The following is an 18,683-nucleotide window of genomic DNA, read 5'->3' on the forward strand; positions in this document are numbered from 1 at the left end:
ACTTCTAATAAAAGTATAGGCAACTCTTTTGTCATGCTACATGTTGATTTGTAATAATTGTTTTTGAAAAAATTAGTTGTATTAATCTGGGGGGATTGGTATCCTTTTTCTTGGGAATACAATATTTTTGTTGAAACAGCTTTACCAAGAATATTTTTATACCATTAAAGTACTAGTATGTAGTAAGCACACACTAGGAGCTGCTTCTTAGCCAGAGCATGTAGCTGTTGCCTCCTGTTACCCTCATTGAAGGGATCCTAATTTGCAGAATCCGGGCTCATTCTTTAACAGACTATTGTTTACATAATACTGTTTTAATTATGAGTGTGATAGATTAATTAGGATATTGGGCTAAAATAAATATATACTTAATTTCCACAAAAGGAAAATAGGTGATTTGTGTTAATTGAAAATTAGTAGGACTTAACGCATATAGTTTTTCATCATGTAAACTCAGGAGAAAGTTCTTTATTTCCTTTGTTAACTTAAGAATGCTGCTTTTGTGTTTCATGCAAGACTGAGCTTGACTTAGTCTGAAATTTAGATCCGGCTGTTGAGACCTGAACCCTGCTATCCTTGAAGTATGTTTATAATCTACTTTCTCCTGAAGGAAAAAGCCGCTTTTAAAAGAGAAAATCAATCACATTAGGAATCCTTTTTTTTTAGAATCCAACTACCTTTCTTTGAATTTTTAAATTGTGGGCATCTGTTCTCTTAAGCGACATTTCCCAACTCCCAAAGTGTCTCTCTCCAATCTGATGGCAGCAGAGTGAGCGGTGTTAGGGCATGTTTTTATTGCATGCTTTGGTCATGTTGAGTGCCCTCCAGTGGATACAATGTAATGCTTGTGATTTTTTCCCCCTAGTAAGTTTGTGTGGAATATATTTATGAGTAGTTATGAAGAGAAAGCATCAGTAAGGAACCTTTTGAATTCTAGAATAGTAATTTATTCATGTCAATGCTCATTAAAAGGTTGGTTTGAGAAAATGTCATCTAAACCAATATTTGCAGCAGAAAGGTCAAAGTAAAATTAGGGATTAAAATTTTATTTGTCACTTTAAATAGGCAGTTCAGCCTAAATATATAACAAACAAAAAAACTCAATAATTTGGGAGTAAAACTTAATGTTTAACCATGTTAATGAATTGTAGAAACAAATTAACAGAAAAAGTTAATGAAGTTAATTACTACTAATTTGTGTAAAATGAGTTACACAGTAAAACATGAGTCAGTGCTCAGCTCATTTATATTATTGATGAATATATGTCTGTATTAGACTCTAGATCAGCGGTCCTCAACCTGTGGGTCGCTACCCCTTTGGGGGTCAAACGACCCTTTCACAGGAGTCGCCTAAATACATCCTGCATATCAGATATTTACGTTATGATTCATAACAGTAGCAAAATTACAGTTATGAAGTAGCAACGAAAATAATTTTATGGTTGGGGGTCACCACAACATGAGAAACTGTATTAAAGGGTTGCAGCAGTAGCAAGGTTGAGAACCGCTGCTCTAGATAGAAACAGCTAGTTGAATCGGCTAGAAGAAAATGCCCTAGTGCAGGGGTGGGCAACCCCTGGCACGCATGCCAAACATGGCATGCCAATAACTTTTGCTGGCACTCGAAACCCTCTCATAATCTTCCATTTACAATTGTGAATCTTTGTTCTCAGTGATGAATTTTGTTAAGTCTCGTAATAGGAGTAGCCTACGGATGAAAGTAGTAGCTCGTGCATATCTCTGAAGGTCACAAAATACAAACCTGATGTAAAATCTCTGTCATCAGTGATGCAGCAGCAAAAGTCCCACTGATAATATCAAACGGAGTCATAAACTTTTCTGTCAGACTATCAGTGTACATGTGTACATTTAAAAAAATGTATTTTTCATCATATACTGTGTTTTTGTTGCTCGAATGAATTTTATTATTTCTTCAAGGTTCTTTACATACGTATACCTTAAGAGATCTCAAGTAGGTGTAACATGTTCTCAAAAAATTAGGGTTGGCACGCAGAAGAATTTTGAGTCAGAGATTTTGCTGGTTTTGGCATGCACTCACAAAAAGGTTGCCCACCCCTGACTATATGGTCTCTTTTGTATGTAATTGTGGGCTATGGTGCACCAATTGTTTTGTTTTAAATAATAGTTTATTCATTTTTAGAGAGAGGAAGGGGAGGGGGGAGAGAGAGAGAAACATCAGTGTGAGAGCACAACATTGATAGGCTGTTTCTGCATACCCCCTACTGGGGATGGAACCTGAAACCTAGGCTTGTGCCCTTGGCCGGGAATAGAATGGGCAACCTCCTTGTGCATGGGACAGTGCCCAACCCACTGAGCCACCAGCCTGCCCTTTCAAGTTTTCAATAAAAACCTTTCTCTATGGTTCTGTGTTAAAGCTCTTGCTAGTTCTGTTGGTAACATTTTTTGAAAATAGTTATCTCTAATTGGGTTCTGATTAGTAATCATTAAACCTATTCTAAATTAAGCCTTTGGGAGTCAAATGGTCATTTTATGAAAAATTCTCAGTTTACATTTATTTTTCTTTGTTATATGGGCAGTTCAAATGAAATTTAAAAGTTGAGAGAGTAGGGAAGGAAAATGAAGTCTTACTGCTCCATTTTGCTCTTGGAATTGAGTATAATTTTGTGGGAACATTGATAATGATCTTTGACTAAGAAACGTATCATATATTTTTTAACAAGAAGGCAAGAATGTCTCAATTGTGTTATGTAAGTGGTTATCTCAGAGTGGATTGTGGTCCTTCATAAAGGATCATATTTGAGTAATGTCCAAGATGATGCAGCATTTATTGTCTCTGAGTCGAATAGCTTCTGTTTTAGTTTTCCAAGATTTTATGAGATAGGAAAATGGATTTGAAAGTTCTTTAAAAATTATGTACATAAAGCTTACTTATAAGGCATGTATTTTATTTATTTTGAAATTGACTTCATTAATATAGCATACAACAATTTGACATTTATAAGTGACTAAACTAAAGTAAGATTCACAAACTATAGGATTGACCTTATATTACAGTGGAATGGCTACTCAGTGTCTCCTGGGCCAGGCAGGAAGGGGTAACTAGGACTCTGTTGATTACAACAAATTGGAGAGCACATGTTCCATCTAAGCAGCCAATCTTTGGCAGCTCCCAGCCATTGTGTGGAAATATAGATGGAAATATAGTTCATGTTGCTACATCATCTGGTTTTTTCCCTAAGAGAAGAAGGAAATCCAGATTAATGTGCATTGCTTGATTTGCACATGTTGGTGAATGAAATTCATGTTTCAGGATGTTATTCAGCATAAATTAAATACACTATTGGCAGGAAGATACTGCCAGTTCGTAACATTTGGAGTTCATTTTTTTTAATAATGTTTCTAATAAACGACAGGATAATATGATTCTGTGGATTTATATAACTTAGGAAATAAGATTTTTAATAATTCATGTTTAGGCATTTGGAAAATGCCTTGTATCAATCAATTATAGATTGGGAACTTAAAAGTAGGTTCATATTAACTTGTTTGTGAAATCTGGAAAACCTGCACTTTCAAGTTTAGGAATTAAGGTGATTTGGGTTATGAAAAAGGAGAAAGGAATAACAATTTGCTCATTACTTGATCATCTTAAGGATCGTTTTTATAGTCTTTTTTTAAAAAGTGGTCTCAAACTTAATCTGTGAAGACGCTTAAAATGCTAAACAAATATTTGCTGTGTATACACCATCATGTCAGCCTGAAATTTTATTGACATCTTTAAATCATATTCTGGTTTTCAGCCAAAGTCTGTATTTCTAATACAAACTATTATCAGACTAGACCCAAAATTTAAAAACCAAGTTTAGATAATGAAAAACTAATTGAATATAAATTTTACTTAAATTAATGACATATTGCTATTTGGTCAGAATAAATTTATGCAGTCAATTAAATAGATTTTGGTTAAGTCTTTAGCTGCTAGAGCAAAGTTTTTCATTTCCAGAGTTAGAAGAGTTGGGTGTTTGAGTGGACTGGAAATGCAAACTGTAGGCTAACACTGGTTTTAAGAAGCATCATGTGGAACTAGTATTACAGGCTGCAGTTTTTATATGATACTAGAGGCCCGATGCACGAAATTTGTGCAAGGGGCTCAGCCCTCACAGCCCTGCCTGCCTTGGCAGGCCCTGTCAGCCCGAGCTTCATCCTGAAGGTCGTCTGGAAGGTCATCTGGATGGTCATTCTGCTGTTCTGTCTAATTAGCATATTAGCTCTTTATTATTTAGGATGGTGCGGAATGCAAGCAAAACCAATCAGTGGACTCTCCCAAAACATTTATCCCAGAGGCGCTCACCCCGTCGTCTGTCACACAATTCTCGTGTAACTTGACAGAGGTACTGAAAAGTTTCTTGTAATATTACAGAAATTTCCTGCCTCTGGTTTCTTTTGAACTTGTTGAAAAGTCCTCCTCCCTGTCCCCCATAACAGTTTGAAAAGTGTGAACAGATGGATGATGCTGGGGTGAAACTGCTTCATAGCTCATCCCCTTTGCTCCCCTGTTTATTTCCAATTTATCAGTCCTCATGTAGACAAAACGTATCTATAATTTATAAATCTTCACTAATATTCTCATGGTTTTAGTTGTAATTTCGTAATTTACATGTTGCTGGACTGATATTTTCCTTTTAACTGATTTGTGACAGGTATGTTAAAGCAAGTACAGTAAAACCTCAATAAAACAGTGCACATGGCTGGGGCGTGGCTTAGCACACGGGACATGGGCCAGCAGGTGTTAACAGCTGCTGCAGAAAGCCACTCCCTGAGACAATAGAGCCAGTTACTGCTCTTAATGCATTGTGACCCCGTGCTAGCTAATAAGAGAACATTATTTATGAGTGGTGGCTGGGATTTAAATATGTAGACTATAGTTGTAGATACATAATATTTGTTTATGAAGGCAAAATTACTATAGTGTTTTTTCCAACATATGGCCTATTTGCTAAAATTTGTTAAAAATAACAGTGAATTAATAAAAAACCTGTCAATTTAGTTATAAGCAAATCTTGTTTAAAAACATTTTAAAATTAACAGGGTGTTAATTTTCACATATAACATACCAACCTGAAATTTTGTTCATTAGATCTGAGGTCTGTTAAACGAGGTCCGAAAAATCAAGGGTTTACTGTAGTTTAAAAAATTTGGAGTGGGAAAGATGATATTTTTAACCTGTTTAAGTTCTTTCATATCTATCAGCCCTCATGGTAGACAAGTCTCATCTATAATTAATCTTATCTTAAATGCTGGTAGTTGATCTGGCTAGGAAGTCAAAGATATGCAAAAGCTGAAGGGTTAGTTTAAGAAACTTCTTTTAACAGGGTTTTATGGTAGCTGAAATAATTGTGACATGTATAATGTATACACACGGAATTGTATGTTATCCATATAAAAATGTGAGAAGTTAGATTTACTGCAAAAATTTCTTGGGAATTTAATTTGAAGATGATCTTAAATAATTGTAGTAATTTACTGCTTAGAGGGGTGTGGTTATAAACTGCCTCCCCTTCCAATTTAACTATAATTAAGTGGTTTGGGGGTAAGGTTGTAGGGAGTGAGTCTGTCTTTGAAGTTTTGCATATACTCAATGAATGCCACAAGTATAAGGGAGGAACAAGGGTTTCTTGAAAATATTTTTTAATCCAACTAACTATAGAGGTTTCTAAGTAGAGTTCCACTCCCCTGTGTAGAAAGTGCTAACATGGAAACCTGAATTCTTTTCTGAGTTAATGCAAGCATGTAGCGATGTCAAAAGTTATTTATATCTAGTAGTTCATTTAGATACAAAAGCAGACAGTGTTATGTAGGAAACATAGTGTGTGGACATAACACTCTACAGATGGATACGTAAACTTAGTTTTCTGGCATTTGGCTTAATTTTAAGGTTCATTTCGTGTGTGTTTTTTAATATATTTTTTATTGATTTCAGAGAGGAAGAGAGAGATAGAAACATCAATGATGAGAGAGAATCATTGATTGGCTGCCTCCCGCACACCCCCTCCTGGAGATTGTGCCCACTACCCAGGGAATGGAACCTGGGACTCTTCAGTCCACAGGCCAGCGCTCTATCGCTGAACCAAACCAGCTGGGCCATTTCGTCTTTTTAAGTCCAAAGATTTTATCTGCTAGTTGTCCTCTGTTGGTCACTATTTCTTGCCTTAATTCTGCTGTTATTTTTCCTGGATCCTGTGTCAGCCATTCTTTTCCCACAGAAATAGAAATAACAGGCTAGAAGTTCAAAGGGTTAGAAGTCCGAAATACCAAAAGCCCATGGGTCACTCATGACGTAGCATAATGATAGTTTAAATAGTATTGCTGATAAGTTGGAGTTGGGAACTAGTAAAGTTGGATTTTTTTGGTAAGAATACTTACTAATAATGCTTGAAAAAATGCCCTGACTATATAGTAAAGGGCCTCCAGTTTCTCCTACTGGTGTAATGCACCTCAGATCATATTAGATTTCTCTAGAAAGGTCTAAGAAAGACTTTCTCTCTGCTCCTCAAGCTAGTTCCCTTTCCCCAATCAGACGCTAGGCAGTAACTCCTTTACTTTCTTATTCTCAATCTGCACTGAAAGTCCATCTTTATAAATGGAGGAAGTATATTCTGGTCAGAGGCCAGTCCTGATGTATGTGTTTTAGGGACTTTGTTCCTTTAGTTGTACCTTGCTCTTCTGTATTCTCCTTACCTCTAGATTCTATTCTCCATTTGCTATTTTGGTCTCCATCTCCCACCTTTTATCATCTGAAATCCATTTGTGTGTTTTTTCTAGAACTCACAGTTGTCAGCAAATCCCTTTTATTTTCAATCTACTTCCCTTGCAGTTCTCAAGTGGTAAATGTGTTCTCTTCATGCATACCTTTTTCTGCAGAATCAAGAGGTAAAGTGTCTTCTTTGTTCCTCATTGTCACTTCTTAACCATTCTTTTCCAGATATTCAAGCTCTGACTCTTACACCTTCAAATTATATCACCCGCTCCCCTGGATATTCCCTTCCTTCCTTGAATAGTTACTAGCTCCTAGCTTCATTGTCACCTTTATTTCTGTCATAATTCTTGGTTCTTGGTGATTTCAGGGTCCATGCAGAGCACCACTACTCAAAATGTCATCTGGCCTGTGAACTGTTTGTTACCAGTGTGAATTGCTATAAGGGATTTGTGCCAGAATTTAAAACATCAGTGTCACTAAGTTCATTGTTTAGTTCATTAGTTCACCTGATTCTTCCTTTTCCCTCCCTCCCTTCTCCCTTCTCCCTTCTCCCTTCTCCCTTCTCCCTTCTCCCTTCTCCCTTCTCCCCTCCCCTCCCCTCCCCTCCACTCCCCTCTGTTGCAAGACTTTTTTTGATGAAGGAGGCAGTCAGTGTATCAATTTATAATATGGTGCAAGCTCATTAGGTTGTTATGGTCTGGCACTTTGAGTAACAGTGATACAGAAGATGCTTCCAATATTGTGGCCTCTTTTCCTTGATTTCTTTCCACCACTGGTCTTACTCTTCACTCTGATTCAACCACACATTCCCATTGTCATATCCTAAAATACTTTGACTTTTACCAATAATTCCTCCCCTCTCCAATCCCATTTCAAGTGCCCCACTCTTTTATTTTTCCAGTAAATACTTCAATTCCAGCAGTCCATCAACCCCGCTGGAACCCATAGTCTGTCTGTCTATCCACCCTTCTAATCTTTTCAGTATCCCTCACTTCAACCCAGCTGAAATTTCACCTTGAGTTATAATCACTTTCTTATACACACTCTCAACAACCTGTCTCTCCCTGGCTTCATGCCCACAGGTACCTGGGCTATATTAGTTTACCCTCCTTTATGACTATACTTTTTTCTCTCTCCTCAAACCTTCCAACACCTCCTCCATCATTCTCACTCTCATCTTACACCACTGCTTTCTATTTCACTAAACATATTGAATAGGAAGAATTCCTGCACGCTTCCCTATCTGTGACTGTGTTCTAAACCTTCTCCTCTGTCACTGTGGATGAAATGCAGTGTTCCAAGATAAGTAGAACCAGAATGTAAGCTCAAAAAAGACAGGGATTTTTTGTCTGTTTTCTTCACCGTTTTATTCCTAATACTGAGAATCATGGCACATAGTAGTTGGTAAAGTAAATGTGTTGAGTAAATGACTTTTAAATCTTATCACCTCATTGTGGATCATTCCCAATAGCAACAAATATATTCTATGACTTCCACACTGAGGTGGTCCTGTTCACCCATTTTACTCTATCAGATTACTCTTGTATTTGGTTTGTGGCACTTAGTCATAGTTGCAAGTAGTAATGTTTGTTTACTTGTTTTTCCTACCCTCCTCTCAGAGACTTCTTCTGATTTTGTATTCCTGGTACCCAAAACAGTGTCTAGAAGTGATAGGTGCTCAATAAAGGTTTGTTTCCCTCTATCTAATGCCCATTTTTTTCTCTGTGCCCTTTACAGCTTGAAAAGGATATCCTATGGATGGTCTCTCTGCTTTCTGTTTTTGTCCCCTTTCAGTTTTTTCCATTATAGCAAAAAAACACAGCTATTTAAAAACTCAAATGGGATCCTGTGATTCACCTGTTTAGAGCCTTTCCTGGACTTCCAGTGGCACTGAGAATAAATAAATGCATTTCTTGCCAAAGGCTAGAGAGCCTGTGTGATCTGCCTGTTTTCAGCCTTACCTCGTTGCACTCACCTTTCCCACTATAGTTGAATCCCTCTGTCTCAACGTTTAGTTGTTAAAAGATGATCAGGTCTTTCATGACGCTGGGCTTTTTGCACATGCTATTGCTTGTTTCTGAAATATTCCTGCTCATTACATACTGTCTCTTTTGCATCCTTCTTCAGGTCTCAGTTTGAAGGTTACCAACCTCAAGAAACCTGTGGGGGCTCAAAGTTAAGACCTTTCACTTGTTCTTATGTCATTCCATTCCCTTCTTCCACTTGTTACTTATGCACTTACCGTTTTTTTGTAATTGTTTATTCAGTTGTCTGTCTCCTTATCAAGAACACAAGTACCATCTCTGTTTTAATCAACACTGTATACCCAGAATCTATTATACCTCCTCCTGGCATGTGGCAGTTGCATAAACATTTGTTGAATAAATTAATGAAATCTGTACATAACATTGCATTTATGCTATTGGAATTGCTGTGTCCTGGAACTATGGAGTAAATAAAGGAATTGTGGGAAAGCTTTTTGTGGAACAGAAAAATCTCTTTTGATTAATATCAGAATTTGGTAAATTGAGAAAACAATATCACCACAAGGGTCATGCATATATAGTGCCAGGTTATGACTCGTTTATTGGTGTGTTTTTGGAATCACAGTAGAAGAGAGATTTAGAGTTGCCTCTTGAAGTTCTTTGTATTGAGATAATGAAAGCAGGCACATTTGAAAATAAAAGCTTCCTAGCCAGCTAGGTCTACTTTCTGAAATACTCTATTACTCTTCCTAAATATAAGAAAGCCTCATAATTGTGAGGTCTGTTACTATGGTAAGGCTGTCAAAGACAGTAAAATGTCCGTCTCTTTGTGAGAGTAACATAAACTTGATATGATATGCCTAGCCCAGTGATGGCGAACCTTTTGAGCTCGGCGTGTCAGCATTTTGAAAAACCCTAACAACTGTGGTGCCGTGTCACATATAGAAATTTTTTGATATTTGCAACCATAGTAAAAGATTTATATTTTTGATATTTATCTTATATATTTAAATGCCATTTAACAAAGAAAAATCAACCAAAACAATGAGTTCACGTGTTACCTCTGACACGCGTGTCATAGGTTTGTCATCACTGGCCTAGCCCCTGGGGACAGAGGTTGAAGATTAAGTAAGGCTCTGTGCTGTCTTAATGAATAGCTGCTTCGAAAGGAGCTGGTGCTCGGGTCACTCTGTGGTACCAGGTTTTTGGTTGTTTTTCGTTTTGTTTTGTTTAAACTTGGGTTACTATTGTTATATAGAGAGTGGATCATATAATTTGTCTAGAGCTTTGTCGGGGTAGCCATGTCAGCAACATGTATGACGCTTTAAAAAAAACAAAAAACAATGCCAGCCCTCGCCAGTTTGGCTAAGTGGATAGAGTGTCAGCCCTTGGACTGAAGGGTCCCCAGGTTTGATTCCGGTATTAAGCATGTATCTCATTTGCAGGCTGGATTCCCCGACCCTGGTTGGGGCACGTGCGGGAGGTGACCAGTCGATGTCTCTCTCACATCAATGTTTCTTCCTCCCTTCCACTCTCTAAAAATCAATGGAAAAATATCGTAGGGTGAGGATTATCAAACAAAATAAAATACAATGCCAGGGGTCCTATCCCAGCTTTACTGGTATAATTACCATGGGGATGGAGCCTAGTCATGGCTATTTTTAAAAGTTACATTAGATTTATTGGAAGGATCTGGTTGCCAGTTTAAAGGGTTCTTCAAGCAAGCTTGGAAATCTTTACAGTAAAGAGTAGTCCTCCTTACATGCAGTTTTGCTTTCTGTGGTCTTGGTTACATGGTCCAAAAATATTAAACGGGTAAATTCCAGAAGTAAGAAATTTGTGAGTTTTAAATTATGCACCCTTCTGAAGTAGTGATGTAACCTTGCATTGTCCTGCTCCATCCTGTCTGAGACATGAGTCACCCTTTGTCCAGTGTATCCACTCTGTATACTCTATCCGCTTATTAGTAACTTAGTGGCCATCTCAGTTATCAGATTGATTGTCACAGTATGGAGTGCTTGTGCTCAAGTCACCCTAATTTTATTTAATAGCTAGAAGCCCGATGCACGAAATTCGTGCAAGAGTAGGCCTTCTCAGACCCTGCTTCGTCTGGAAGATCATTTGGATGGTCGTACAGTCGATTTACATTTTACGCTTTTATTATTATAGATGGCCCTAAAGCTCAAGATTAATGATATTGATAATTTGTACATGACAAAGAGAAGCCATAAAGCGTTTCCTTTAAGTGTAAAAACGTGAAAGTTCTCAGCTTAATTAGGAAAGAAAAAAATTGTATTCTGAGGTTGCCAAGATATATGGTAAGAACAAATCTTATTTGTGTGAAGTGAAGGAACAAGAAATTCGTGTTGGTTTTGCTGCATCTCAAACTGAAAAAGTTGCAGCCACTGTGAGTGATAAGTGTCTAGCTAAGGTGGAAAAGGCATTAAATTTGCAGGTGGAAGACATGGAAAATGTGTTCCGATTGATGGCTACTCCTTGGGCCAGAAACCATTGAGCCTATATGAAAACTTCAGCAAGGGATCCCCTGAAACAAATGACACCAAGCGATGAATAGGTTTGGACTGAGAAATATAAAAATTACTGGAAAGACCGCCTGCCGATGAAGAAGCTGCTGCCACATTTCTGGCAGAGTTGAAGTTTAGTAACTCAATGGTTTCAGGCATCTACTGGGGGTCTTGGAACTTAGCCCCTGCTGATAAGGAGGGATTAAATACTGTATTGAGGCCATATTCTGGTTGAGTACTTTCCTGGTTTTAATGGCCTGGTATTTTTCTGCAAATACATGATCTTGATGTGGCTTTCGTATGCCATTTGTTCTCATTTATCTTTTACACAAACCAGTTTTTAAAAATACTGTGGAAAAAAGGTGTTTGACCTCTCTTGGTAATATATCAACCCACTTAAAAACCCTTTTGCTTACTGTTGGTCACATTTAGGTTTAATGTACTTAATTAAAATATAAATTAACTTGCCTTTAGTTTGTTTTCAATTAAAGTATGTATTAAATAGATGAGGGGGTTGGCCAACTATTGGCCATCAACTGTTTTTGTATGGTCTGCGAACTAAGAATGGTTTTTATGGGTTTTTTTTAATGGCTGATAAAATATCAAAGGAAGGATAATATCTCATGACACATGAAATTTCAAGGAATTATATTTGCAATTTCAATGAATAAAATTTTATTGGTGTGCATAATTGTGGCTGCTTTGTACTACAGTAGCAGAGTTGAGTAGTTGCAACAGAGCTTATGCTCTACAAAGCCTAAAATATTTACCCTCTGGCTCTACAGAAGGTTTGCACTGACCTCTCTTCTAGATGAGATACTTTCTTCCTCCACGAGTCTTTCATTGTTCCTAAAGGCACTTAGAAAGTATCTTAGGTTGTATGTAATTGTTGGCTCTCTAACTCATATTACATTTTATTTGCTCTACTTTTTGAACATTTTTCTTACTGGTAAGTTCAGTCCCTCAAATATTTAAAAGCTTTATATGTGCTCAGTACTTTGGAAACAATGAGAAACTAAAGGTATAGTCCCAGTCATCCCAGAGTTCATTCATTGAGCTTAAATTTTTTTTTTTTTAAATGTCAGCGTTCTTGGTAACAAGTGGAGAAGAGGAATGTCATTGTTATGGGATATAAAGCAATGCATTACTGCTAGGAGTCATTTGAGTCCCTGCTATTAATTATGCCTATATCCTAAACGTAGAGATTAACAGCTAGAAACTTTCTTGAAATAAAATCTTAACATTTTCTTGGCATAATATACTCATGTTTGAAAATTCTACATTTCTTGTCAGCAGTAGTACTATAACTAGGCACAAAGTAAAAGTATGGAGTTGGTAGTCATTCAAATCTTAGCAATATACATATATGTTTATTTTTGTGTGTGTTTTTGCTGTGGTCACTGTTCAGAGAAAGTAGTTCTTTAGTAGTACATATGATACTTCTATCTAAAAATTGCTAACCCTTCCTTGGATTTATCTGCAATATTGACTGTTAAATACTATTTGCCTATAACTTTTGGGGGTATGATTTGATTAAAAGGGCACATGACTGAACTACACAGACCTGGGTTTGAATTTCAACTGAGCAGTTTATTAGCCATACTCGTATATTATATACTCTTACATTAACTGCTGCTAGTTAGTTTTTTTCATCTGATAATTTGGGAAATTATCAGCAGGGGAAGATTCAATAAGACAACATTAGGCTTAGAACTGAAGTTGCTAGGCATTTAATTGTGCCACCTTGTTAGATATGTCAAGATTAGATGGTTACCTGATATTACAAGGCAACATCCTAAAATTATGCTGTAAAAGATACTATTTAAAACAATATAAGTAATTTGATGAGAAGGCTGGCATTACTTTGTAATGCAGTTGATTCTTAGAATACTGCCACTTTAATAGACTAAGAACTGAATGAAAATCTATGTAAATAACTAAAAAGTAGGGAATCTATCAAAGCATAATATGCAAATCGACCGAACAGTGGAACAACCTTACTGACGAAGACAGGGCTGCGAGGGCCGAGCCCTTTGCAAGAATTTCGTGCATCAGGCCTCTAGTTCATTGATATAATTAAGTACAGTGGCATTTGCCTAAATATCAAAAAAAATTGCAATAAGTTTTATTTCCTTATTTTTAGAAAACATTGGTTATTTTTTAAAGAATAGGTCCTTTTTTCTTTTAGCAATTTGTTTTTGCCTTGAGGTACTAATCATTGGCTGAGTAGTTTTGCAGAAAGTCCATTTTATGCGTAGGAACATTTTCTTAATGCTGTCTCAGAGTTTGGCTAACATAATGGGGCTAAATGATATAAAATATTTTCTTAGACAAGTATTTCTAATATCTAATATTCTTTCCATTAGGTTCTGCAAATATATGCAAAAAACTTTTAAAGTACGCAAATCCTTTAACACATATATGTTGAATATTTTTTGAGTGTGCCCTTTTTCATTCTTTCTAATGACTACAATAATGATCCACTATGCCCCCTCACCTGGATGATTTACAGTAGCCTCCTAACTGGTCTCCCTGTTTTGCTTTTGTTCCTCACGGTCCTTCCTTCCCCCCCCCCCCCCCCCATACAGATGCTAGAGTAAACATTAAAAAGCCCAAATCACAGGTCATGTTACTCCAGTGGCTTTCCAGCACACTTTAGATTTTATGTTACATCTTTATTGATGTGGTTCCCACCTCTCTTCATGGTTCCTTAACTTACTGCACTGGTAACCTCTTAGTACCTTTCTGAAACAGCTCATTCCTTCCTTTGTACTTGTTCTCTGCATGGAATATTCTGCCCGGTCTTTACCTGGCTAGTTCCACCTCCTCTGCTCAAATGTCCCTCCCTCCCTCCCTCCCTCCCTCATTACCCAGTCTACCTAGACTAGCCCTCCTCCTCCACCAGTCACTTTATTCTCACCTTGTTTATTTTCTTCACAGTAGTTCTCTTTAAATTGTCTTGTTTTTATTGCCTAACTCTCCAACAGTAGAATGCAGACTTTACTAGATGTATGACCTTGATTCTTTCTCTCATTCACGAGTTATTGCAATGTCAGTAACAAAAGATGCTTAAATATTTTTTCAGTGGATGAATATTCCACTTAATGGATAAATTATTTCTTTTTCATTCCCCTGTTGATAAGTACTATGGTAATTTCCAGCCTTTTCTCTGTAAATGCTTTACTTTGCAGACGTCTTGGCATGATTCTGTAAATATTTCTGCAGAATACATTTCTATTATAAAAATGGATTTTTTTTTTAAAGCCAAAGGGTATTTACACCTGCATTCAATGGATAGTGCCAGCCCACCCTCCAAAAAGTTTCTGCCAGTTTCATATATCCTTATCAGCTATGGGCATCATTAATCTTTTCCATCTTTATCAGTCTGATAAGCAAAAACTACATGAGTTTAAACTCTTTTTTTTTTTTTTTAACATTTTATTGATTTTTTTACAGAGAGGAAGAGAGAGGGATAGAGAGTTAGGAACATCAATGAGAGAGAAACATGGATCAGTTGCCTCTTGCACACCCCCCCTACTGGGGATGTGTCTGCAACCAAGGTACATGCCCTTGACCGGAATCGAACCTGGGACCCTTCAGTCCACAGGCTGACGCTCTATCCACTGAGCCAAACCAGTCAGGGCGAGTTTAAACTCTTATGTGCATATTTATTGTTTTTTTTTTATATTTGTCCTCAGATCTGTGTATACATATGAATATTAGCCTTTAATCTTATTTTATGTGTCTTAGGTCCAGTGTGGCATTTAAAAAAATTTCACTGGATTTGTGACCCCCCCCGGGACTTAAAATTTTTACACACACACACACACACACACACACACACACACACCTGCCTTTTCTTTTTTGGTTTCAGAGTTTCAAGTCATGCTTATATTGGGCTTTTGACCATGGTTTTATTTATCTATATACCACCCTTGTATATATCATATTTTATCTCATTTATTTTTTATATGTAAATATTTGACTAGTAATAGGTTTAATTTTAATATAAAGTAGGATGAAAAAGTAATCCAACTTTCACTTATTGAAATATCACCTTTTTCATTTATTAAATTGCCACATTATATCTGGCTGTTTTCTGATTACTATAGTTTTTTATCCGTTCCTACCCCAATACTGCTATTTTTTAATTGCTGATGCTATTGATTTATATTGTGTCAGTATTTGATACAGAATTGGTTCCATCTTATACGTGTTTGAGGCTTTTTTTTTTACTGTCATATCTCCATTCCAAATGTATTTCAAAATCATTATGCCTAAGAAATCTGAGAGTATTGTTGGGAGTACATTGAATTTATAAACTAAGAGAAAACTGACATCTTTATATAGGACAAAATTTTCTACTCAAAAAGACCTTTTTATTATTGCTATTTTGAATGAAATCTTTTTTGTAATTATATTTTTCTGACTATCCTGTTTGTATTTAGGAAAGTAGTTTACATATAATTTAACTGTTGTTTTTATTAAATTAAGAACTTTTCTGTGCAGCCTTTATCACACTGTAAAATCCACATAAAATGGGGTATAATAGTGTCTTTAAAATGTTAACAAAAAGTGTTCTCAGCTTGAAAGTATTTAGCCAAGCATCATTTTGTGAACTCATTTTGAGAAACAGGATTCTCAATTCCAAGATGTGATAGCAACAAATCCTTCCACATAGCTATATTGCTTTATAAAATATATTTGTAGCCTGTTTAGCCTTCTATGACTGTTCCCTTTTTAGGGGAATCGAAATATTTTATCCTCATATTTGAGACTCAAGTTTGTAAGGTTTAGATGATTTGAGAAAATGCACATAAAGTACTCATGTGTTTTTTTTTGTTGTTTTTTTTTTGGGTAACTCCATTTTGTTTTAAAAGATTGAAGTACAAAGGTTATTTTAAAATCATATTTGGAGTTGAAATTTATTTTTATCTGAAATGTTTATATACAGCTGTTTTCTTATTTTCATTGTTTTTGCTATGCAAAGTATAGAGAATAATGTTACAAACACCGGTGTACTCACCACCCATATTAACAGATATAATTTTGCTGTATTTGTTTCATGTTTTTTTTAAAAAAAGCAAAAACTGAAAAATTGAAGCCATCTCTAATACCCTTTTCAACCTATTCCCTTTGCCCCCAATTATTAGGAAGTTAGTATGTATTTGTACTTTTATTACATATGAATTGTTTTGTTTTGTTTTAACCTAAATGGCATACAATTATATTTGGAAATTATAAAAATGTTCCTGTATAGAGAAAGGCTATTTGGTATGTACCTTGTAGTAGCATGTGTTTTAAAATTATACGCTGGAGAAAATCTGTCTGCTTTTTGTATAAAGTGAAAGTTTGTGTGTTTTTTTCTTAAGGATCGGGACTATTTTAGGATTGTGTCACTGATCATAAATTTATTGGTGAGAATAACAGTATATCATAAATGTAAAGGATATTACCATAATATAATTATTTTAAAGAGTAAAATCATATTCTAAGACATACACAGTTGGCCTGAATGTGTTATATTAGTGATCATTGAAGAGAATTCTTGAGTATGCCCTAACTGGTTTAACTCAGTGGACAGAGCATCGGCCTGCGGACTGAAGGGTCTAGGTTCAATTCCAGTCTAGGGCATATACCTTGGTTGTGGGCTCGATCCCCAGTAGGGGGTGTGTAGGAGGCAGCTGATTGATATTTCTAATTATCTACCTTACCCCTCCCTCTTCCTTCCTCTCTGTAAAAAATCAATACAAATATGTATTTTAAAAAACGATTCTTGAGTATAACATATACATATACTCCATAAAATATAAAAGAAGATTACATCAAAAATCGGGGAAGCCAAAAAGTTACATATGTGTAGCAAAATATTTTTAAGCATTCCATTTTCTCAGAATTCAGAAAAACTTGCAGTAGGGTGGTGACATATACATTAGATGGCTGGACAGAGCTATTAAAAAGTGTCTGAAATAACAGTTGATGCTGATAAGCCCTTGGTAAGCTGGCCATGGGTACAATAATGCCTTCTGTGAAAATTGTATCAATTTATGCTCCATCAGTATTTTGGAGCTATGTATCAAAGGCCTTAAAAGTTCTTACCCTTTAATCCAGTAGTTGAAGCAATCCCTGGGTGAGAGAAATTAAGAGAATTATTTGTATTGTTCAGCATTGTTTGAATAGCAAACGAAATGGGGAAGGACAAACTAAGTATTCAAGAAGGACACATCATATGCTTTACTACAGATGATAAGGATTTTATAAGGGTCTACAACACATGGACTTGATTTTTATATTAAAAGGATGCCTAACAGTAAGTTTAAATACCAAAATATATCAAAATGTCATTGACTGCATATCATTATGGTAATGGCAAAGGAACATTTAATACTAAAAATATATATTACTTTATGGATAAGATAGAGACGAGAATAAAATGAAGAAAGATCATTTGGGGAGCATTCTAATCCTTTCTAGCTATAGACAGTTCATGATTCTAATAGTCATTTTGCACCTACGTAGTGAAAGATAATGCCAAAGGCATTAATGTTAGGTGTTTTGGAGGAACAAAAGTATTATTAGAAACTAGAAGCCCGGTGCACAAATTCGTGCATGGGTGAGGTCTGGCTGGCCCACCCCGATTGGGCAGTCGAGGCTGGGCAGGCGGGCGGGAGGAGGAGGGGGACTGCGGGAGGTTGGCCGCCGCCCCCGCCCCGGATCTGGCCAGTTGGCTGGCCGCAGTGCGTGTCATAGTGAATGGTCATTCTGATCACTTAGGCTTTTATATATATATAGATGTATTTTTTATTGGCCAATCTAGGAAGACTCCTCTCAGAACACATGCAGAGCTTAGGAGAAAAGTAAAAGCAGAAAGGAAACTAGAGTGAGTTATGACTTAAAAATTAAGAACTTTATTTAATCCCTGAGGATATATCAAAAATTTTATGCTCCTGAGCTAGAGTTGCATATTCTTACTTTAAAGCAGAATAAACCATTGGTTTTGGGTCTTCCAGTGCAGATTATTGGAAAAGTGAATTTTTGGCATGAACTGCCAGTATAAAACTGGTTTTTATAATAGAGCTGCTTTGTTTTTATATAGCAAAGTTACTCCCAGTGAGTAATCCTCAAACTTCTTGAAATCTTAGTTAATTCAGGTAATTTTGTCATGATGGGAACTGCAGAAGTAACTTTAGTTTGAAATCTATATCATGTCAAAAATTATCATGTGGACTTTGACAGAAGCCCACTTATAGCCGATGGTGAAGTAGAAGCTCCAGCCCTCATCGTGAAATTGAGGATCAGTTAGTCATGCTAATCTTGTATAATAATGTGGAATGGAAGAAAATGTCCTTAATTTTTATAGCTGCATGAGGTACTACTGTATGTAATTTACTTTAAAGTCATTCTGTAGGAAGGCACAAATATGGCATGATATTA

At 36.3% G+C, this 18,683-nt stretch overlaps 1 protein-coding gene across 4 annotated transcripts in view; it reads left to right on the forward strand.

The window, feature by feature from the left end:
• The window catches only part of CTNNB1 (catenin beta 1), a 38,226-nt gene that overhangs the window by 2,562 nt on the left and 16,981 nt on the right, over positions 1 to 18,683 (forward strand). The window contains exon 1 of one of the 4 annotated variants that reach the window (XM_059664475.1): positions 8,893 to 8,914. The exons of the other annotated variants lie outside the window; for them this stretch is intronic. The gene's annotated coding sequence lies outside the window, so the exon portion shown is untranslated. Of the gene's footprint in view, positions 1 to 8,892; positions 8,915 to 18,683 lie in introns of those variants that run through there. 4 annotated transcript variants of the gene reach the window in all.

This window comes from Myotis daubentonii, chromosome 14 (genome assembly GCF_963259705.1).
Source record: "Myotis daubentonii chromosome 14, mMyoDau2.1, whole genome shotgun sequence".
Lineage (NCBI taxonomy): Eukaryota > Metazoa > Chordata > Mammalia > Chiroptera > Vespertilionidae > Myotis > Myotis daubentonii.